Source organism: Balaenoptera ricei, chromosome 1 (genome assembly GCF_028023285.1).
Source record: "Balaenoptera ricei isolate mBalRic1 chromosome 1, mBalRic1.hap2, whole genome shotgun sequence".
Taxonomy (NCBI): Eukaryota; Metazoa; Chordata; class Mammalia; order Artiodactyla; family Balaenopteridae; genus Balaenoptera; species Balaenoptera ricei.
The window spans coordinates 107,890,610-107,901,925 of NC_082639.1; the positions used below are offsets into that span (position 1 = coordinate 107,890,610).

At 46.6% G+C, this 11,316-nt stretch overlaps 3 non-coding genes across 3 annotated transcripts; all 3 read right to left on the reverse strand.

Moving 5' to 3' along the window:
- Positions 1 to 707: 707 nt before the first annotated feature.
- TRNAV-CAC (transfer RNA valine (anticodon CAC)) lies at positions 708 to 780 on the reverse strand. The gene has a single exon. It is a non-coding gene; the product is annotated as a tRNA-Val (tRNA).
- A 7,876-nt stretch (positions 781 to 8,656) lies between these two features.
- On the reverse strand, positions 8,657 to 8,730 carry TRNAN-GUU (transfer RNA asparagine (anticodon GUU)). The gene has a single exon. It is a non-coding gene; the product is annotated as a tRNA-Asn (tRNA).
- A 2,192-nt stretch (positions 8,731 to 10,922) lies between these two features.
- TRNAV-CAC (transfer RNA valine (anticodon CAC)) lies at positions 10,923 to 10,995 on the reverse strand. The gene has a single exon. It is a non-coding gene; the product is annotated as a tRNA-Val (tRNA).
- Positions 10,996 to 11,316: the final 321 nt, after the last annotated feature.

The window sequence follows — 11,316 nt, forward strand, 5'->3', positions numbered from 1 at the left end:
GACACAAGGTCCGTCCTGGTCTAGCTTCAGCGCTGTGTGCTGCCGAGCCAAGGTCCTGCTCTCTTTCTGAACCTCGCTTTTCCCTTGAGTCAGGTGCCGACTGGGATGTCAGCAGGGGATGGGCGGATCCGTCCACTTCCTGATCTCTGCCCTGGCTCTGGGGGCTCTCCTGGAGACGGCACCGCGACGGGCTCCTTCCCCTCCGCGACCGGCTCAATTCGTGGAGCCTGACATTGTTCATTTCCGTGTCTTTGGCTCGGGTCCCCGGTGCACAGTCGGGTTCGGTCTCTTTTGTGGCGTCACGCAGATCAAACTGTTGCGTAGCTGTGCCGAGGTGGGGGAAAGCCAAGTGTGCTTCACAGGGATGGACTCCTTGGTTTTCAGAGACATAACTCGTGTGAACATGTGGAAGAGGTTTAGGCGCCTGCTTAGTAGGTGAGGGGATTTCCGGATGTAAAACTGACCCGAAGTCAGCCTTGTCCTTTGCCCACTTGGATTAGCTGGCTGTGGCCTGCGCTCCGCGGTGCCTCAGAGCAGAGAAAGGCGGGCGGGTTCCTGGTGCTGAGCAGGCTCTCAGGCAGTAAGGGAACTCCTGGCCTGTACCTTGGGGATGGAAACTGAGGCTGCGCCCGCCGCCTCACCCCCTGCCTTTCGCCCGTTTTGGTTTTTGGAGTGGGAAGGTAAAAACTTCAGAAAGGAAGAACGCTTGTTTCCGCCCGGTTTCGAACCGGGGACCTTTCGCGTGTGAGGCGAACGTGATAACCGCTACACTACGGAAACACGGCGGGTGCTGCCGCTTAGTGGCGCATCCCTGAAATCCGTAGGTCCTGCCACCACTATCCTAGTCGCCAACTTTTTAAACTGCAGAATGAACCTTGAAGCCCCGAGATCTCTCAGGCAAGGAGACTGCGGCTTCCGACAGGCCCTGCTTTCAGGGTTCCTCGCCTGGCCCGAAGGGAGGACCCCCGAGCCTCCCACAGTCGGCCTTCGGGCTCCCGCACCGACCGCAGAGTCCTCGGATCCACGGCTATGCCCCCGAGTGCAGGGGTCGCCCCCGCTGCTGACTCCTCAGCTCCCAGAAGCCGCGGGAGCCGGGGGTTCGGGCAAGTGCCCTTTGGGCCTAAGGGGAAAAGGTAGAGAATTAGGTTCATTCCAGTGAGCTTCTCTCTCTCTGGAGCGGATCCTGTGGGTCCTAGCTGCATTTCTCCAAAGCCTTCAAACAGAATTGCTTTCATCCAGACTGGATTGAGTCGTCTTCAGGGTGAATGCTAGCTTGCTACAAACACTCCGTCATACCTGAAGGAGGAAATCTACAACTCCCAGGTAAATTCTATTTTCTTCCTTTGATTTCTTCAAACAACAACAACACCCACAAAGACAGGTCACTGGTACATACTTGCACTTTTCTTATAATACTTAAGGTATGTCTGACTATCTATGAAAAGCTCTTGCTATAGAAACATGTGCAAGAGATTGTCTACCATGAGCTAAACGATCGTCATGCCTGCCCAAGGTCCAAGAATCTGATGAAGCTGGATCCAGTCCCCCACTGCCTTTAGATCACCAGTTCGATCACCATCCAAAGCAACCAATTTCCCAGATGCAGGTCACTAACATGAGGGAGAAGAGGTCAGCTAAACATTTAAACAATCGCAGTTTGTTCTGGGGAATGTTGAAAGTCAGCAGTGGTACAGTTAGAAGGGGAAATAAAAGACTTCATAATAACGATAATACCAGCTTGCTCGAGCTTTACTCAGTGACCAGCACTGTTCCTCAGTGCTTTACTGTGGAATCACTTACTAAGTCCACATAACAACCCTGGAAGATAGTGTAGGACTTTACCACCCCTTGTTGCAGATGAGAACACTGAGGCACGGAAAAGCTGAGCTAACCTTTCCAGGGTCTCACCACCACCACCACCCCCCCCCCCCGTGACAGTGAGAGCCAGCACTCAGACCCAAGCAGTTTGCCTGCAGAGCCCCTCCCCTTGGCCACCATGCTCACGGGTAACTGAGAAAACTTCACTGAGATTTGCATCCCTTCCTTGTTCAACCTCCAATATATCAAAAGGAAGAGAAGATTGAAAGGTAGGCCTACAAACCTCCCCAAACTCATTAATGAAATGAAGAAGAAGAGGAGAAAGAGTAAACAGGACCATTGGAGAAGCAACGACGTTAGACGCAGAGAGAATGACGATGCGTTTGTTAAACACATACTAACTGGAAACTGTCTCTTTAAAGACTAAGAAGGACCTAGCTTCCAACCATTGAAGACCTAAACTTTCCCGTTCCATGGCAGTCTCCACCCAAGAATAGATTTCAAAGCTACCAACATAGTGTATACACATGTGAATATGAAAATCATACTTCAACATTAGTAGTAAAGAGATTATTTTTGAATTTAAAAAAATATTTTTAATACAGCAGGTTCTTAATAGTTATTTGATATATATTAGTGTATATATGTCAATCCCAATCTCCCAACGCATCCCACCACCACCAACCCCTCTGCCGCTTTCCCCCCCCGTTGGGGTCCATATGTTTGTTCTCTACATCTGTGTCTCTCTTTCTGCCCTGCAAACCGGGTCATCTGAACCATTTTTCTAGGTTCCTCATATATGCGTTAATATACGATATTTGTTTTTCTCTTTCTGACTTGCTTCAAGTAGTAAAGAGATTTTGAAGGAGTTAGCTCACATGGTTACTAATAAAAATGGGAAACAGTTATTAGGATGTTGTCATTAAACAAAGGCAGGATTTATAAAAAAGCCAGAAAAGAGAAGAGAGGAAACACACACACACACACACACACACACAAAGCCTGAGAAAGGGGAGTTTTCCCTTTCCTGGAGGAACAGATAGCTGAAAGCCATCAAACAGCTTATCAGGAGGGTTTAATCTAGTGAAGTTCCGAGCTAATCAGGTAAACGCTTTTGGCTATGTGTGGATGCTCAAAAATTCTTGAGAGTTGAGTGGTGAAATGCATGTGGCGGCTATTCTTTGTGTACTACCTGCCAGTGTCCCCCTTTGGCACCTGTGAGTTAGTTAAGCCTAATTGAACTACTTTCCTCATCAGAATTTCTCAATTTCCTATACCGCCCACATTCCTTGACTCATATTGATTCTTAAAAGAGCAGATTTGGTCATGAACACTTGGTTCTCTCTTTGACACAGTATTAACAGTGGAATGTCAGCTTAAGGTAATGGTTGTGAGCAGCATATGCGTAAGTAGTCAGATATCCGATAGTGAAGGGAAGCCAAAAATCTGAGGACAGCAAAAATATCACAGTAACTACTTTGAACTTACTTTCCCTCCTAGCCCAGGACAAAGCAGAAGGAAAAGTATCAATATCACTTTACCAATAACCAAGTGGCATTAAACTTTAAAACAATGAGGCATAATATGCATAAAGTACAAAGAGTGTACACTTCCCAAACCATCACCAGTGTACACCAACCTGAGTAACTGATAAAGCAACCTAAATAACTAAGGTATGCAAAATTACCAGACCACAGAAGGCTTCCTCATGACTCTTCCCATGCAAGAGCTCAGAGTAATCACACACATACCCCTGCCAACCTCTCTGCCTGTTACTTTCACATAAATTGAATCACAGGGCATGCACTGGGTTTGGGGGGATGGAGGGGCATGGGTCCGACTTCTTTCACTCAACGTTATGTCTATGAAATTTAACCCTATTTTTCACGTAGTTCTTTGTCTCTGTGTGTATGCCTTGTAAGAATATAACTCCACGTAGTTTTGAACTGTTGGACATTTCAGTTGTTTCCACTTGAGGATATTCTGAAATGGTACGAACATTTTTTTATGACTTTTGGGGGACATACACATTTTTCTAGAGCACCCCATTCCAACAGAATAATGCCAGTGTTGACTTTCAAAATAATACTTTTGAGCGTTTCCCTGGTTGCGCATTGGTTAAGAATCCGCCTGCCAAGGCAGGGGACACGGGGTCGAGCCCTGTTCCGGGAAGATCCCACATGCTGTGGAGCAACTAAGCCCGTGCACCCCAACTACTGAGCCTATGCTCTAGAGCCCGTGAGCCACAACTACTGAGCCCTCCTGCCACAACTACTGACGCCTGCCCGCCTAGAGCCCGTGCTCCGCAACAAGAGAAGCCACCACAGTGAAGAGCAGCCCCCAATCACTGCAACTAGAGAAAGCCCTCGCCCAGCAACGAAGACCCAACGCAGCCAAAAACAAATACACAAAATCAATTTTAAAAATTTATGAAAATAAAAATATACAAAAGTTGGGGTGGGGGGTTTGTTTTTTGTTTTTTTCCAACAAAAAGCGTTTATTCAGGAATAGCGGAAGAATGGCAATTCAGGACAAGCAAGCTATAGCAAAAGCCATAGGCAAGTCCCACAAACAAAGGAGAGGAAGGAACCTTATTTTACAGAGAGAGAGGAGGAAGCTGAGGGAGGTTGTTTTGAACCCAAGTCCACTGGAGAAAAGTGAAAGTTCAGGGTGATGACGGTTTCTCATTGCCAAGTTGCTGATTTCCTGCGGGAGATGCAACGTGCCTGTCTTTCTGTTGGGGCCTGTAATCGATGATTCTTCCTGTTGATGCTTCTTCTGTTTGGGTTTGTAATTGACGATACTTCCTGTCTTTGAACTTGAGTGGTACCCCATGAGAGCTCCCACTTCTGGTCTCCCGACTTCATCTGAGTGACGCTTCCCTTTATTAGTTTTCAAACCTGTCACAAGGAATTTTGAATTTTCTATTTTAATCTATTTTAATGTTTTAGGAGACTTACTACATCAAAATATTATCATTACAACCTGTGGCCCTAGCAACTTTCAAGTGTTCAGTAGCTACATGTGGCTTGCACCTATCACATTGGAGAGCACAGGTCAAAGGTATAGCACAGCTAAAAGTACGATTTCTGGGCCACAGCATGTAACTGTGTATGTATGACCCTCAGTGGATGCTGCCAAATTTGTTTTCCAACCTGTGGAACTTTTTTATACCCTTTCCAGAAATGAATAAGAATTTCCAGTGCTCTCCATCCTGTCACCATTTGGTTTTGTTTGTCCTTTTTTTTTTTTAAAGTAAGCTTCATTGAGGTGTAATTTACATAGTAAAACCTGCCAACATTAGATTATTCTACATTGTTTTCAATGATATCATTTCTTTGCCAAGCTGGATTTTGGTGCTTGCTGTGATAAAAGGCAAGTGCCATGCAAAAAATGAATGTGTAACAAGAAGCAAGGAGGCGCTTTGAGAAGGTTTCAGAAGCCGTGCAGTGCGCATCATGAAGGTTATGATTCTGACGTGTCAGAGCAGTGAAAACACAAGCCACTCTACTGAACTTTTGTCAAGGGAACACATAAGAATAGCCACAGCACCAGCCACAAACCTACAAACTATAGAAATATATGTGAAGCCAGAAAACAACAGCATTCCCCAACGAAAGCACTGTTGTCGACCGACCTATCATGAAATTAGGGCAAACGGGAAGGACAAAGACAGAGAGAATTTGCAGGCAACCAAAGATGATTCGTTAAATAAATCAATTTACTGTTAGTCAAAGGATTGAAGTTAACTCTAGATCTTGAACTCGTAATTTAAGCTGACGCATGTTGGAACATGGGAATGTTGGAATCATATATTGGTATATATGGAATCATATATCAGATGACGCCTAAAAATATTTACCAAAAATTGTCAGTGGAATAATTGAGTCGTCTGGTTTCTAGAACTACAAGTTTTCATTCCTCTTTAAAGATATTAGTATATTTAATGTACTTGACTAGTATATTTAATATACTTCAACACATAAATTTAAAGTTTTAGTCGTTGAAAACTTATTGGATACGTTTGCTTATTTAACCAGTACAACCAGTACAGGAAATTTAGGAAGTCCAACGTAACTCAGATTTTCAAGCCATAATAAAGCCAAGACTTACATAACAGTATATTATACCACCATTATTTTCTACATCAGAACATAATCTGAAAATATATATATAGTCGTTTTTAGACCAAAATTATTAAACCAATCTAATTTTTCTGAGTAACCTCGATAAAAGCACATGACATGACATAAACATTTTAAATGTCATTATATGTAAAATGTATAAATTATTTAAATTGCTTAAAAGTATTAAGGGTCATCTTTGTAATCCATTTCATTTCGTTTCTCACTGGTGTTCCGAGGGATCAAGACCATTAATTTAATCTACAGCTAAATCTGTTATTGTTCCTTGTCACCAATTCCACAACAAAATTTTTCCTTATATAAATACCACATTGAAAGCATAAGTAGTAAAGCATTCTTCCCAGAAATTCTTAATTTTCTTATTTTGAATTTATACGAGTGATTATTACTTTCCTGAAATTACTTGCGGAATTAATTTTTAATTAATTTAAATTTTTAGAGGCCTACTTTGTCTATTCTCTCCCAAGGAAGAGAAAGTATATTGTTTTGCTTCTGAGAAGATATATTTAAAGGGAAAAAAATTCATCAAACTAGTGGGCATTATTTAAGGTGAAAGCAGAGGCAATGATAGGTTTTAACAGCAACTGACAGTGAGGGAAACAAAATGAAATAAGTAAGCCACATTAGGTCCTTGAAGGAAGCTCATTAATGAAACTCAGAGTAATTCTGTGATATGCTTTTGAGTCTCCAGGGTATGTATCTGTGCATGAAGTCATTGCTCCTCATCCATTTTTATTAAGGACCGAACTGGCTTACAGTTCTGGAAGGTTTAAATCTTGATTTGTAGGGTTGTCACAAGTGCTCATGTTGCTGACTTTGTTGCTTGTTTGTAATGCTATGTCTCTCCTCTGCTTTCTGCCATCCCTGAAGGACATTGGTTTGAATTTTTTCAGTTATTTAGAACCTTGAGTATACCAATGAAAGAAAGCTGCCTATTCCGTGCTAAAAATTCCATATTCTTCCTGTATTAATCCCCCTTATTAATGTTGAGTTCCTTACGAGGGAACCATTGCATATTAAGATCGTCCTTATTGTAGCTACTACACTTTTGCAGTTATTGACAAGGGTTGACTGGGCCCACGTGGCTTTTAGCAAATAGTGGAAAGACAAGAGGTGGACAGCTTCTCACTGCTGTGGTGTCTCATACCAGGAAACACCAGAATCCTCAGGACAAGCATCAGACAAAAAAGACTCATGGTCCGGATTAGCTGTCATCTTCTACCTAACAGGGAATGGATCCCTGTCAACCGCCACCCAACAGGGATTATCCCCAGAAGTTCACTTCCTAAAATTAAAACCAGAATCCCGCACTGAGATGAGAAATTAGTGATGCACAAATGAGAGGGAGAGAGAGAGACAAAATCCGTGTCCAGTAACCACACAGTATGAAAAAGCCAAAATGCTCCATTCCTGCACATGAGCTAGAACAGAACAGAGCAAACACGAGCCAATAGCTCTAAGGGTCCAGGTCTGAAGCACGAACTTGTGGGGGGCAGGATTCTGTTGGCTCCCACGAGGTGTCTTAGATGGGCTAATTTGTATCGTCACAGCCAAAAAACAAACAAAAAACGGTCAAGGAATAACATAGAAACACTTATTCCCATGCGAATTCCCCATTTTATAGGAGGAAGGACAGGCATTAGATTGTTTGCATCAAATTAAAAGTATAACCAAAATGTATAAATAAAAGAGAAAAGGGGAGAAGGAAAAAACTTCTGGGATCAGCGAGATTCTTCTCTTTGGATAAGTTGCTTGGCAGGACGTTGTCAAAGAGGTCACTCTGGGCAGTCTTCTCTGGACCCTGTTGACTAGGTCTGCAGAGAAAACCATTACAGTTATTGGGAGACTTTAAAAATATTGAATGTTGAGCTTTCGAACGTATGCAATAGAATATCTCTGTGTACTGCCCACAGGGTCCCCCTGTTGTCCTTCCCCTTAGTTATGTCGGGAGGGCACTGCTCCCTTTATTAGTTAGACTACCATAGAGAGATGTATAGAAAGGTTGCTGTGTTGGCAAGTAAATGAAGAAAGGGACATTGGAAGACTGGAAAATAAAATGGAATATGATTCAGTGCCACTTCTGTGGAGGGCAAACTTGAAGGATTTACCAACATTAGAAGCACAGAAACACTAAAGGTAGCACTTGCACTTGCAGTTCTCTACGCTCTGGAAACACCTGCACGAGTGGTCAGAGGTGTGTGTACAATAATGATGGTTGCAGCCTATTCGTCATCGTGAAACCATGAAACCAAATACTACACAACCATGGAAGAAATGCCTTTATCAAAAAAAAAATGCAGAGGAGAATTATGATGATGAGTTCACCGATAACATCATTCATAGAACAATTACTAACGTTCACAGCTGAAAAATTTGAGACACATAAAATATAACTTTCTTGTCCAAGTCTGTAGACTTGGCAGAATAAAGACTATCCCACCAGACCGTGGCTTCCTCGATCTCTTTCAGAAGGCCGTAAGTTAGGCAAGTATAGGGTCCAATAGAGACGACAGACAATAGAGCTGGGAAGGGGAGTGTGGCCCAAGACAGGCAGCAGTCGTGAGGTGGATAGGACCCCGATTGCAGTTCGGTAAACTTTGTGGGAGCAGAAGTACAGGGGATAATCAGCATGGAACACCTGCAATGGTAATCAGCACGGAAAACGCTGAATGGGTTCTAAGACCTCTACCCACCGTCCCTGGGTGGGCTCGAACCACCAACCTTTCGATTAACAGCCGAACGCGCTAACCCATTGCGCCACAGAGACAGCAGCACGCCCCTCTCCTGGCCTCTCTATGGAGTAGACAGACACTGACTAATTCCTAGGATGTGCCGCCTTTCTCGCAGGAAAACGGTACCAGTTCCAAAGCTTCGGAAAAACGGAAAGTTTAGAGCAGCCGATCCCACTGGACCTGAGACTGGGTCGAGGTCAGGAAAAGACAACACTAAGCACTATTATCATAGGGCAGCCACCCATGCAGACAATTCTGACAAGCACTTGAGAATACACCCCCTCCCTTGGACGCATTTCCCATCTGGTCCTCTCATCCTCCCACTCACTACAGGGAAGGATTCGTCACCTTTGTGTCCTGTCAGAACCCTTTACGCTCCGTGCAGGGCACAGAGATCCAGGCAACAGCCAAGGGGCAGCTGCACTTCCCAGAAGGGCCTTTCGCGAGGTAGGCGGTTCCAGCGCTCAGGCTGACCCAAGACCCCACTGCCCGCCAAGGCAACCGGGAAGGAGACCGGAGGGCAGCCGGTCCGGGGGGATTCCTACTAGCACAGAACGTGCCTGGCCTGCACTTCGGGGGGAGCTGAATAAAACTCCTCTGGAAGCTTCTCTACAGCCTGAAGAGAACGGATTTCAGGCTCCTGAAAGGGCAAGGGGGCCTCCTCGCGAGGACAGAGGCTTCCCCTGGTCTTGGAGGACAAGTCCCGCAGAAGCTGCCTTTGAGAGACACGCCAAACGAAAGGAGCAATCTTGAGTGGAGAGGTCTGCACGGAACTCTCAAGTGGTGTCGCCATTCTTATGTACGGAGAGAGAGTGAGAAACCCAACGTGGGAACATGTTTACTGTGCACTTACGTACAGAATATACGATGTTATTCCTCTTGCAACTTTCTTGTATGTTTCAAAGGGCTTTGGTTTTGGTTCTTAATGAATGTTTGGAACTCGAGTCTCCGATTCTCTTGGGATGAAAACGCGGTAAATAAGACTTCGGGTTTGTAACATGCAGGGGGAAAAGAGCCGAGGCGAGAGCCGGCCAGCCCAGGCTGTCCATTACATCTCACGTCCTCCAGCCTGCGCGATGTCAAGGACCCTGAGGCCGGCACTCGCCGGCATTTGGGGACTCAGTGCAGAAGCTCTTCTGCATCTGAACCTTGAAGCAAAACACAGCTCTGGTCGGGGCAGGAAGAGGAAGCCTCCTGCCAGTGGAGACGCTGAAGGGGAAAAAAAAGAAAAAAACTTTTGCAGAGGCTTCCCTGACCGGGAATCGAACCCGGGCCGCAGCGGTGAAAGCGCCGAATCCTAGCCACTAGACCACCAGGGAACCATTGAGGAGCCCCGACGTAGCGTCTCCAGGTGAAAGTTGTAAAAGTCAAGACTAAACTTCAGAGACCCGGAGAGCAGGAACGGAGATTTCCCAGAAGCCCAGGGCTGAATGCAGCTGTGCAAGGCTCCCAGCCCTTGCCCGGCTGCTCATCGCCCTTCACCTCTCCAGTCTTGGGCGACGCCTTGGGCCCTGAGACAGGACACAAGGTCCGTCCTGGTCTAGCTTCAGCGCTGTGTGCTGCCGAGCCAAGGTCCTGCTCTCTTTCTGAACCTCGCTTTTCCCTTGAGTCAGGTGCCGACTGGGATGTCAGCAGGGGATGGGCGGATCCGTCCACTTCCTGATCTCTGCCCTGGCTCTGGGGGCTCTCCTGGAGACGGCACCGCGACGGGCTCCTTCCCCTCCGCGACCGGCTCAATTCGTGGAGCCTGACATTGTTCATTTCCGTGTCTTTGGCTCGGGTCCCCGGTGCACAGTCGGGTTCGGTCTCTTTTGTGGCGTCACGCAGATCAAACTGTTGCGTAGCTGTGCCGAGGTGGGGGAAAGCCAAGTGTGCTTCACAGGGATGAACTCCTTGGTTTTCAGAGACATAACTCGTGTGAACATGTGGAAGAGGTTTAGGCGCCTGCTTAGTAGGTGAGGGGATTTCCGGATGTAAAACTGACCCGAAGTCAGCCTTGTCCTTTGCCCACTTGGATTAGCTGGCTGTGGCCTGCGCTCCGCGGTGCCTCAGAGCAGAGAAAGGCGGGCGGGTTCCTGGTGCTGAGCAGGCTCTCAGGCAGTAAGGGAACTCCTGGCCTGTACCTTGGGGATGGAAACTGAGGCTGCGCCCGCCGCCTCACCCCCTGCCTTTCGCCCGTTTTGGTTTTTGGAGTGGGAAGGTAAAAACTTCAGAAAGGAAGGACGCTTGTTTCCGCCCGGTTTCGAACCGGGGACCTTTCGCGTGTGAGGCGAACGTGATAACCGCTACACTACGGAAACACGGCGGGTGCTGCCGCTTAGTGGCGCATCCCTGAAATCCGTAGGTCCTGCCACCACTATCCTAGTCGCCAACTTTTTAAACTGCAGAATGAACCTTGAAGCCCCGAGATCTCTCAGGCAAGGAGACTGCGGCTTCCGACAGGCCCTGCTTTCAGGGTTCCTCGCCTGGCCCGAAGGGAGGACCCCCGAGCCTCCCACAGTCGGCCTTCGGGCTCCCGCACCGACCGCAGAGTCCTCGGATCCACGGCTATGCCCCCGAGTGCAGGGGTCGCCCCCGCTGCCGACTCCTCAGCTCCCAGAAGCCGCGGGAGCCGGGGGTTC